Source organism: Anomalospiza imberbis, chromosome 2, assembly GCF_031753505.1.
Source record: "Anomalospiza imberbis isolate Cuckoo-Finch-1a 21T00152 chromosome 2, ASM3175350v1, whole genome shotgun sequence".
In the NCBI taxonomy this organism is placed as follows: domain Eukaryota; kingdom Metazoa; phylum Chordata; class Aves; order Passeriformes; family Viduidae; genus Anomalospiza; species Anomalospiza imberbis.
In genome coordinates this window covers 56304255-56316259 of record NC_089682.1, presented here as the reverse complement: position 1 = coordinate 56316259, position 12005 = coordinate 56304255, and the positions used below count along the sequence as shown (strand labels likewise).

Here is a 12005-nt window from a genome sequence, read left to right as displayed (position 1 = left end):
AACCCAGGCAACCAGGTTTGTACAAATCCAGTAAAAACAGCCCCCAAGGTAAGGCAGGATGCCCTCTGTACTGGGGAGAGCAAATAAAAAGCTGGCATCAGTGCAACATCAGGAAACCCAGGTGAAGATGATCGCTTACACAAGCATAATATGGTGAGGGAGGCTGTGGGCTGACCCTAATTTTCATGGAAAAGGTTTTTCCTGATAAATGTGCTGAGAACTGCAAATCCCCATACCTGCTGTGTTCCCAGCCTCTTTCAAGGCCAGGAATTAAGCCAGCTTTGCAGGCAAAGCCATGAGGACACTGGGGACCTGTCAGCCCAGCAGATGATTTAGTAGACCAGCAACACCACAAGAAGGGCCAGGGCCAGGCTGGGGCACACCAGCCGCTCTTGTGGCAGTGCAGCACCACCCTGGATCCTTGCTAAGCCCGGACCACTGCAGCCCACACAAAGCCATATGCCTGAACCACAGCAGCAGACAGAGCATCTGCCACTGCCCTGGCTGGCTTGTCAAGGACTGGGTCTAATGGGAACAGTTTTATTTCCCAGTCTGGAGAGGTTTTTCTCCATTTGGAAGAGGACTATCAGCCTTTTCTGACCTTCTTCCAAGGGACAGATGTTTTTGCTCTATCACTTGTTCACTGCTAAGGCTCCGGGCTATAGCTACCGCTATTTCTTTTACGTTTTGGATTCAGTTCCACAGCAGTGGTCCCTGGCTAAGTTAGGCTGTTTAATTAGTTATTAAAATGGAAAAACTCCTTTTTTGAGCACATCTCCTACCATTTTGGAACACGTCCATTAAGAGTAGACACCACTCAGACAAGCATTTATTACTCTGCCTTGAATAGACTAAATAATTTTGGCAAGTCAACCCTTCTCCTTTGGATTTGCCAGACATCTGACTCCCTCTCACATTTGCTTTCAGGACGGTATAGCTGCCAAAGGCAAGGCAGCTGGACCAGGCACAGTACTGTCACCCCAGCAGCAGCATTCCCACCTGGCATTACAAGAGGATATAGGGTTGCTCCATCTCTTTGTGGTGATAGTTTGCTCTGAAAGCCTGATTAAGTGCTTGTGGAAGTATCTTGTGGCAGAATTTCCTGTTTATGTTGCCCTACACCTTGTTATTAGCATCACACCTCTGCTGAATGCACGCCTTCACCCTGCAGCTCTGTGTGAGTGGGGCAGGAGGAGGTGGTTTGGGAAGGTGAGTCAGGAAAACACTGGGGACAATGGCTCTAAGCTGCATGACAGAGAGGAGAAACCATGTGGGAGCAGTTGCACTGTGCTGTGAGGGGACAGACCACAGCATGCCTCCTCCCCTCCTGGTAAACTCACCAATTTACTTTCCAACTACACTCCAGAGTCCACCATGCATTCATCTGGGATTTGTTTTGGCACAGGGTACCCAAGACCCCTGAGATGCCAGGAGCACAGACAGATCCTTAAGGGTCTCAGGCTGCTTTTCTCGGCTGCTTTTTGTCCTCTCATGCATTTTACCTTCCAGAACACTCCTTTCCTCTGCAGGAAGGTGTCGTAGGCTCTGTGCCACACAGACAGCCTCAGTAGGGTCGTGTCACCCTGGCCCCACCATGCATTGTGTCCTCATGTCTTACACCAAATTAAGCAGTGACCTTCGAGTCAGCTTGACACCAAGGAACCAACTCTGGGTGCCTGACAGAAACAAATCAGCATTTCAGTGGGGGATGCAAGTGTCACAGATGCTCCAAGGCAGCCTGGGGGAAGCCAGAGCAAACCACAGAGTGAATATTTCGGTTTCTTGGTTTTGTGACAGGCTGGCAATTAGCTTGGCCTTTGCATCGAACTAATGAGATGTCTCTGCACAAAGTGACGCCCACGTTCCCCTCTGAGGCTTGCGTGGGGCAGCACCTCCCATCACCCAGGCACAACTTGAGCCTTCCTTCTTTAGAGGAAGATTGATGATTTCTGAGTGCTTAGCATCTATCTAACACTGTTCCCTTCCTTGGCAAGAGGTATTTCCAGGGTCTGGGATATTTTCCTGGCAGGAAAAGAGTGGATGTATGTGGCAGCAGCTCTTTGGCCACAGAGAGCAGGCACAGACTTTCCCAGGCATTTTCCCAGGGAAGGCTGTGAGAAGATCAGAGAAAGAACGAGAAACAATTCTTATCTGCACTTGTTGCACCTGCTGTTGTGCGCATGTGGAATGTGTCATGGAGATTTGTTCACCAAAGGGTGATTTCTTAATTGGACACTGGATGGTGTTTGGATGGATTGATCAATTAGGTCAAAGCTGTATCGGACTGGCTGTAAGGGTTACTGAGTTTCTTAATAAGTATAGTATAATACAGTGTAAGATGAGATAATAAAGCAATTGATCAACCTTCAATCATGGAGTCAATGCTAACTATCACCCGTCTGGGGGCCTGCAGTGACAGAAGTACACTTCCAGTATGTGCCAACCCCAACTACCCAGTGTTCCCACCACTGATGTGCATGGTGGGTGGTAGGTGAAACCTCAGATGTTAGGATTAGCTTTTCCAAGACCCTTCAGAAAAGTTGAAGGTTTGCTGTAAAAAAGAGAAAACTATCAAAAGAAAGATTTCCTTGTCAGACATGAATGTTTTCTGCTGCAAATCAAATAAGGAATGCCTCAGGGCTACACCGAGCACCCAAGATTACCCAGTATTTGCATGTTTAGCTGAGGCAAAGGATAAGCACACCATCTCTGTCTCTGTGCAACCTGCCACACCACCCTGGAAGCAAAATTGGCCACTTAACAGATCTGAAGACTGTATCCCTGCTAAATGGCTTAATTTGTGCCTCCGTTCAGAAGGGCAGCCACAGGGCACATCAGCCCACCACTGCCACAGCCATAATCCATTGGAGTGACATTTCACCAGGTGACAGAGCTGTTGACTGTGTTAGAGAGGTGGTAGTGCTCAATACCTGCAGAAATTGAAACTCTGGGTCTCTCATGCACAGCCTCAAAGCTGCAAAGGCAGCTTGTGAAAAGGGGCCACATGGCCCCTTGCTCCTTAAAATGCACATGGCTAAAGTGCTTGTGGGCGTGCACCTCTCGGGGTGTTGGGATGACCCCACTTTCCTGGCATGGAGCCAGGGTGTGGCTGGGACAAACCAGCAGTTCTGGAAGATGGGGAGTTGTACTGGGCCCAGCACCACTGCCGTGTCCCAGGGCTGAGCAGTTCCTCTGCCTTGGCTGGGGTTGCAGGTATCCAACCCTGACAGGATTTGGTGGTGCCTCCCCTGGGTACTGCTTTTGGCCCCTTGGTCCCCTCCTCAGGCTATGCCAGCAGAAGCCAGCCCAGGCTCTGGGACTGGAGCTGCTGCCAGGGAAGAGGTGCAGGGAACACCCAGGTGAGTGCTGGTCTGGGTGAGGCAGGAGGGGAATCTCCATCCCCAGCCCCAAGCAAGGCACTGTCACATCCCAGATTCACTGCAGGTTGTGGGGCATGTGCTATCTCAGCTGCCCTAGCAGCTGGCAGGGATGGGGTCCAAGCTGTGCTGGATTGCACACCCTGATACAAGGCATGTCCCCAGTCAGGGCAAGCGACAAAAGCCAAGGCAGGAGGATGATTCCTCATCCACCATTATGGCCTCTACTGCTTCCATTACCTGGGAGCTGGGCTGGACTTCCACAGGTCCAGCTAAGCTGTGGCAGTGCTGCCAAAGGCCTCCTATGCCAGAGGTGGCTGCAGGCAGCTCCACAGACAGACAAACAGCCATCTCACTGCAGAGCCAACCTCAAAGTGCTCCTGCCAGGCTGCCCAGCAGCCCTGAAAACACCCATTGGTTTGCTGTGCACAGCACACAGTGCACAGTCACACCCCACAAAAACATAAAAATAAATGATGCCCGTGTTTCAGCAGTTCCCCCTTGGCTATGCTACCAGAAAAAGGGTATTTAGGGTAACAATGGAGTCTCTGGGCAGCTTGGCACTGCACAGGGAGTTGCAGAGTAAGCTCCCCCCTTCCAATTTCCAGGCCAGATGGAGCTCAGGCAGGATGTGACAGACCAAGCACCCACTGCAAGATTTTTCCTGGCTCGCTTGGCAAGGGATTACATGGTTGTGGCAGCAGGAAGAGAGCCAACAGAGACCTGTGGCCAGACCATGTGGGGCACCAGGCTCTGGCATCCCTGCTCTGTGCAAGCCCAGAGCTGCCCACAGCTCCCTGCTAAGGAGGGCTCTGCAGCCAGTGTGGAGAGCCCGCTCCCGGCAGCGCATGGGTGGCCTCAGCTCATCCGCAGCGCTGATCCTGCCACGGGGAGCTGCAAGGAAAGCTGCTTAGTGGAGGCGATGCTCGAGTGTCTCTGGAGCTGGGCCCTGGCAGCAGCCCCGGCTGCCTTCGCGTGGCGGGATGGCAGGAGCAGAGCAAGCAGCAGTGACAGCTGCTCTCTTTGCTTCGGGGATGCTGTGCCTCTGTGCTTGCCACCTCACTGTTTTGAATGCATTACGTCCATTTCCTCAAACTGAAGCCCTGGCAGGACAAAGTAGGTTCCCATCGGCCTTCTTCACCACTGAGCAAGAGGAGTCTCATTCACCATGAGTGGTAGACCACCAAGTCACCACACTCCAGGCATAGAAGCACTCCTGTGGGGCCACCAAAGTTTTCCACCACAGCAGCAAAAGTTATTTTTAAGCTTTTAATTTCAAGAAATGAAGTGTGTGTGGACTACACCTGGTCTCCTCGTTACAGCCTCACCAAGGCTGTTGCTGCATGGCAAAGGGCTGCCATTGTAGGGAACACTTCCTCTCCACGGAAGGGCTTCTCGCAGCCAGCAGGCTGGTCAGGCTGACCACAATACCCCTGGCATCATAATGTGGGCAATTACTGTTATGGCTGGGCTCAGTCCAGCCCCAGGAATGTCTCAATAACTGCAAGAGAACAGCTGCTTGCTTACTCATTCATCCAAAAGTTGAATTTATGGAGAGACTCCACAGTCCATTGCTGTCAGTGTCAGGTCAGCACAGTGCAGGGTCCTCGGAGGGACACACCGGGCAGGGGCGGATGCTAATCCCTACTGGACCACAGCATTGTTGCACTGAAGCTTTCAGCCTTGCCATATTAAGAGGAGAGGGCGTCTTGCAGGAAGTGTTGATCCCTTAGTTAAGCACTGAAGATGTTGCTAAGGGTATTGCTTGCTGTCAGGCCAGGGGATGACTGTGCCCAGCCTCTCTCCTTGAGGGAGGGAATGTTGCCAAAAAGGTGTTGGGGGAATATCAAAAACTTCTCCCTGCATAAGCTAAGAATCAGTAACACTTGGGGAAGGGAAGAAGGAAATATTTTCTTCTGAGAAAAAGGGGTGGGGTTGTTTCTAGGAGCAGAGTGAAGGTCCAAGCAGCCTTTCCTCCATGACTGCAGAGCTGGGCCTGCAGGAGAGGTTGGCTGCACCACCAGAAGAAGCTGGAGCACCCTAAGTGACAGGGCCTCCTTGGATATGATCCAACGGTAGACAGATATCAGCATGGTTTTCTTTAAATTCTACACAGCTGTCCCACTACAAAGTAATTTCATATTTGCACCCAGACAGTGCCCATCTCTGCCCAAGCTTGTACCAGGGTCTCCAGGCACCCACTGACAGGACTAAGGCTCTGGCAGACAAGTTGTGCTGTCTTTCAGCAGGAGTATGCACATCATCTCTCAAAGATCTACATCCCAATGACCTGTGGGTGGCTTTTATGCCACTACAAGAAAGCACAGAAGGCTGGAAGGTGTTGTTACACAGTGGAGAATTCTCCTGCTAAATTGATGGTTTGCTGTGATGTATTATGAACACAGGAAGAGCTGGGGATGGGGAAGATGCTTCATTGTTTCTCCTTGCTTTGGTAGAACTGATCAGCATCATTGCAGGATGGTGAGGGTCACCTCTGGTCTTTCCCCCATAGTAGCCATGCTTTTGAAGAACATTTTGAAGGGTAGGATCTCCTCATTAGTGGGGCTTGTTTGCAGTTTTACTGTTAAAGACCTGAGGGAAAGCTGAATTTAGATGGTGCTGTGCAAACAGAAAATAAGAATTAATCAAAGTACTCAGAAAAAATGATAGCTCAGCATTTTAAACCACTAGTTTCATCATTCAGAACGTGTTTCTACCAGCATGGTACATGATATAACAAATAGCTGGTTTAGGGTATATAAATACAATATATTATCACTCTTTCTTAGGTGTACTTGAGTTTCATCTTAGAAAAGTTGCTTGTACAGCTTTCACTTAACCTGTGGATTAGGAAAATTAATGACATGCTCACATACTGGAGATCAACTGGAATACCTGCTCCCACCTGTGACAGGAGAGACAATGCTCCAGGAACATGTCTGGACTGTGCACAGGAAAGGCTCCTGCCTCAAAGATCACTGCCTGTGTAACGTAGTTGGGCAGGAAAGAAGGGAAACAGGGACAGTGACTTGCTAAAGTGACAGGCTGAAGGAGCTGATGGCCCTACCAGAGAATGGGGACCTACCCTTGCTGAACTTGTGATATTTCTGTTTCTGCCACCAGCCCACCAACCCACAGGTTGTGTGCTTTCCCTGTCTCCCAGACACCCAGAAAGCAGGGAGAACTATGTGTGATTTTGAGGTAGGCTAGGCAAGCAGAGCTGCACCAAAATGTGCTCTGCACGCTGAAAATATCCTGCCCTGAGCGCCCCAGATGAGGAGGGCAGACTGACCCCAGCCCCTTCTTTGCACAGCTGAGAGGGGAGGCTTGCCTGTGCTTGCAAGGGAACAGAGGAGACAGCATCAGCAGCAGCTGCAAGTTGCTGCCACACAAACACCTTTGCAGAAGCACATGTGAGGAAATGAGCCATTATAAACCTGTGCAGGGAGTATCTGGGTGCATACAACCAAGCCATGAACTGAAGGTGGATAGTAAAGGCAAAAAGGGGGCAAGTGAAGGGAATGAAGGTCCCAGACCCGCAGCTGATGCAGGAGAGGATGCCAGGTTAGAGCATGCACCTGGAGTGACCAGCACTGCTGGCCGTGCTCAGCTTGCTTCTCCTCCCCTGCCACCTCCCTCCTCCTGAAAACCCTCATCCCAGCCCTGAGAGCAAACTGGTGTGTCATGATGCAATTACAGGCTGTCAACCTGTGTCACCCAGAGGTGGGTGGGAATTAAGGCATTTTTCTCATTTTTGACAGTCTGACTAATTTCAGAGTAATTTGGTGTCTTCTTGCAATTCTGTCATTTGGGTTTGGTTTTTATCATTATTACTATAATAACATTATATTTATGCACGTTTCTGTTTGATTAAGCATCAAATAGCAATATATCCACATGTAGTAGTCGCAACAAGAATAAATCCAGGGATCTTCGGTCTCTAGCTGGCCCTGGAGCAAAAAGCACGTGACCCAGGACCCTCACCTTAGAGGAATGCATGAATTCTGGATATGATGATCAGAGAATTGCCTCTGGGCAAAGCCAGGAAAAACAGTTTGCTCCCTGGCTCTACTGTCCTTTGGGTTCCTACAGTAATCAAACATCTTCCTTCCTCTCTTTACTCATCTGCTGTTTGTAGCTTAACAGTTGTGTTAACATGTGAGGGATGAATATTGTCTAGAATATGTATTTATGCAACCTCTTAGGCATTTGAGGATGTTTCAGAGGCAGTAAGATACATGAGCACCACCATCAGCAATGCTCACCAAGGCATTTCTTGACAATGATCAAGATTTCTCTTTTTGGGCAAGTTATAATTCTGCATCCTGGGTAACAGTGGCACCTTGATTTAGGAAGTTATTTGCACCTGCCAGCTGTGCTGGAGCAACTCTCTGTGATCATGTTCAGCAGACAGTTTCAATGGAAGTGCTTTGTGGTGCAGGAAGGTGAGCCAAGGGCCCACGGGTGGATCGGCACCACCAGGTATAAGCTGGCGGCGAAGGCACGGCTTTGGTGGTAAGTGCCCACTTCTGGGTGCAGGGAGAAAAGGAGCAAGAGCACAAAGATGAGAATGCCAATGTCCCCTCCATGCTGCAAAGAGACCACGAGGGAGCCCCTGGTCCCAGGGAATGCACCCACCTACACTAGAGGGAATTGCAAGTTGTTCCATGTGGGCCAGGGGCAGTGAGGGAGGGCACAATGGAAGGAAGCACTTAAAGACACAGGAGATGTCTCACCGTGATTGCTGCTGGGGTGGAAGTCATTCTGGGACACGGTGCACACCCTGTCTCGGCCTTGGCAACAGGGTCCTGAGCACGGCTTCATTTTTTGGTTGGTTTACATTTCTCCCAAACCACTGCGGTGGCAGAACCAGACTTGAAAACCTCAGCTCACCGCAAGTGAGAGCTCCAATGCAAGGCTACCCCAACCAGGGCAAGGGATGGATGTCACCATCAGGAGGCACCACAAGGGCAGGAGGGTTTGGGTGGACATGGCTACTTGTGAAAGAGGAGGTTTGAATTCCGGTCTGTGAGAGCAAACTGGCTTTGCCAGGCAGGGACAGCTCTGGCTCGGCACAATTTCAGCTCTTCCAGAACCACTCCCCAGAGGAGAAAATATATTACTTTTCTTTGTGACTGGAGATGTGACTTCCCTGGCCCTTCCAGAGCAGAGGCTTTGCAAGAGGAAGGTCTCTGGACCTGAGATCCACAGGAGCTATTCCGGTCCATTAAAAGGGGACTAGAGCATGCTGTCATCTTCAGGTGGCTTTCTACCCTGCTTGTTGCCCCAGCACATCCTATGGCTTTTTTGCCTTCTGGAACCAGCAGGCATTTCCTCCGAGTTTCATCCAGGAAGCACACAACATGTCATATCTGAAGCCCCTCAACAGGCTTAGTCAAACCCTGAGGTGCCTGGGTCAGGGCCTGTTTGTGTACGACACATGCAGACTTCTTCCGCAGCTGTCACAGGAAGGGCACAATTTCACATCACTTATTGTTTGAACATCAATTTGTAACATAACAGGAAGAGCCAGAGAGGCCATCTCACGCCAGCTGCTCCAAGAAGGAGTTTGAAGCAAATGTGCCCATTTTGTTTCAACAGGATGGCTCAGGGATGGTGTGAGGCTGCTCTGCTCTGTGTTGCAGTGTGCAGCTGCTGTTTGCAGGGCTCAAGGAGGGCCACAGGTGACCATCTGTGCACACGTGCAGCCAGCAAATATAGGAGCTCACCTAGGAGGAAATATGCAGAGACATTAAACCCGGGAGCTTTCATCACCCCGTCGGACCAGTCCCAGCCTGACTAACAGGAGGCCAAGCCTATATTTACTGCAATTTATATAAATCAAGAGACATCCCATGAAAGACAGCCAACCAACCTAATTGCTCTAGGGACAAATTCCTTCTGACACATACATCTGATAATATCAATTACTTCCCAAACAGACTAATTGAAATGCTGTGGGTGTTTTCAGAGGTGATAAACATTATGGGAGGAGGCTGGGCTGAGGCTGAAACACACTGGCAAAGGCATGGACCTGTAAGGAACAACATCCGTCAGAGACCATGCACTCACATGCAACAGAGACCCCTGAATGAGCTGCTCACATCTCCCTGCACACCACAGGCCAAAAAAAGTTTCCAGCATCTTATAATAAAATTCAGACTTATTGTTACAAAACATTAGAAGCTAGACTGTGCTGAGGCACACTGCTGCATCCAAACCTCCTGCAATAGCAGGGAATATGTTGAATGAAAAATGCTTAAAACTGTGGAGACTGCTCCCTGACAGTCCCTCAACAAATCCATCCTGCTCTCCAGCCAGGTGCTTGGTGCTCAGGTGAGGGCAGGCTGGGCAGGTCAGCAGGAGGCCAGGCAGTGCCGCAGGAGAAGTGGATGACACTGCACACATTTCTATTCATTGCCACACGCAGAGCAAACCTCCCTGCTGCTACAGATTCCTCTGCACCTCCACCTGCCCTTAAGGATCTTTGGCTGCCTGGGGGGAACTCTGCAGGAGAAGCTGGTCCAGGTGAGCTCAGACAGCTGGAGCAGCACAGCTGAGCACCCTGCAATCTCAGGTGACTTTGTGCCCGAGCTGCTCTAGCCCTTACAGCTGGTGTTGCTTAGCAGGACTGAGCTCTGTGGCTGTGCAGCACAGGCACATCTCCATCTGATGGCAGCCATCTCAATCTCCTCCCTGAGCCAGGGACAGCATCTCCATGGGCACACAGTGGCTTGTAGCCAGCCAGCTGGAAGGTGGCTTGGCCTCTCAGAGCTGGCCCAGGCTTGGAGTCCTGCACTGTGCCCCCACAGTCATTAAGTGTAATTGTTGTTTTTCCACGGTTTCCCAGTTCCAAGGGTCTGAAATAATATGTCATAGCCTGCCAGTGAGGTGCCTTTTCATAGCAATGGGTGCCAAGGGTGTGTTTTGTGTGCCCTGGGGTGCAGCAGAAGGGCTTTGGAGGGCATCCAAGGGTAAGAATCCCTGTAGGACTACAGCACTAAAGGACCATTAGGATAATTGGGAGCAGTTTGCAGCAGGCTCAGTAGGCAAATTTCCTATCAGCTGGGTGAAATGGGCGGGTACAGGGAAGTTAGCCCTCTTTTCCAGTTGCATTTTAGGGCTAAGAGCAGCTTCTCTGTGGACCTTTGCAGCTGCTGCCCACCTCATTGAGTGTCTCACTCCTGGGAGGAATAGGAGGTGTGAAAAGGGAGAAGCAGAAAGACTGGGCAGGAGTTCAAAGAACTTCATTGTAAAGTGAGAAAGAATGAGGCAGGACAAAAGTGAAAAGTAAATAAAGTCAATAGGAAGCAGTAACTGTAGAACACTTAAATGAATTTGTAAATCTTGGAAATAAAAAGGAAAGAGTCATTGTTAGAGCAGAAAGGAAGCTTGAGACCTACAAAAACTCTCTCGTGTCTGTGAGAAGTTGAGGTCAAAGTGAATGCCACACTGACACTACTCCTACACTTGGAAATGCTGCAGGAAACCACCTCACTGTGAGGAGCAGCTGTAACTGAGAATGGACAAACTTCAGGTGGGAAGGACCTCTGCTCCCCAGTTTTTGCTAGAAGCTGAAGAACCTACAGCCAGCCATAGGAACAGAGGGAGAGGCATCTAAACAGTAATTGGTTGTGATTTGAAAGAAGTAAATATAAATCCTGGGGGAAGACCTCAGCAAGCGGCACATCTCTCCAGGGGACGCTGACTCAAGCAGAAGTGGCATGACACAGATGAACAGAGAGGCAAGACTGTCCTGAGCAGAAATCTCATTACAGCTACTTAGCTATTCCTGCTAAACTGCCTCCTATTTACTGCCCCAAGGGCTTAAGCAAAGAACATTAAGAGTGGGATTAAGAAAGCAGAAATGTAGGCTGAATGTCTGAAAGAATTTCCTGACACAGCAGGATGAGCCAAGCATGTCCGCAGAGATCTTTGCCTGGCTGAGACAGTGGGAGCACACACAGTCCTGCAGCAGCGACTCCTCCAGCCCCAACCAAACCTGCCTGGGGAGGCTTCCCACCTGCAGGGCACCTCGGGGCTCCTGGCAGACAGAGGAATTGAGGATGCAAGCTCCTCCAGGGCATCCTCTGGGCAGGGATGCTCCCACTAGCTGGGTTATTGCCCTCAGGCTGGGTCAGTTGCCCACTTGCCACTCGCCCTTGCTAGGGGTGGGGAGCAGCCCACGTATCTTGGAGCTCGGGGTGAGGATTCAACACGAAGGGAGGGAACAACTCTGACCTACATCCCACTGCCTGGCAGAGCATGTGCAACATCTCCTAAGTCTCTGAGCGGAGGGGTGAGCCTGAAGCACTTTTATATTTTTATTTGTAACCTTTCAGCTGTTCCCACAGCCCCCGAGAGCACTGAGGCTCACACAGGACTGTGCTGTAACAGTGAAACTTCAGCATGTGCTCACCCGAACAACAGTTTCCTATCTCTCACCTAACTCTGCTTTTTTGTCCTCTTCAAAATGGACAAACTAATCAGAAAATGAAAAAATACTGGGGCCCAAGCCTCGCTAATGGACAGCAAAGCCTTCCTCCCTCTCCTGTCCCCACTGCTGCCCTCTCCAGCAGCAGGACCTGCACCGACTGCAGGAATCCTTTGTTGCTGGCAGTGCAACTC

At 50.3% G+C, this 12005-nt stretch overlaps 1 long non-coding RNA gene across 2 annotated transcripts; it reads left to right on the top strand.

Moving 5' to 3' along the window:
• Positions 1–6810: 6810 nt before the first annotated feature.
• LOC137468941 (uncharacterized) lies at positions 6811–11323 on the top strand. Of its 2 annotated transcripts, XR_010996269.1 has the most exons (3): positions 6811–6885; positions 10499–10577; positions 10863–11323. It is a non-coding gene; the product is annotated as an uncharacterized lncRNA (long non-coding RNA). The 2 variants fall into 2 exon arrangements; XR_010996267.1 differs by lacking the exons at positions 6811–6885; positions 10863–11323 and adding an exon at positions 9045–9905 and having other exon boundaries at positions 10499–10767.
• The last annotated feature ends 682 nt before the right edge of the window (positions 11324–12005 follow it).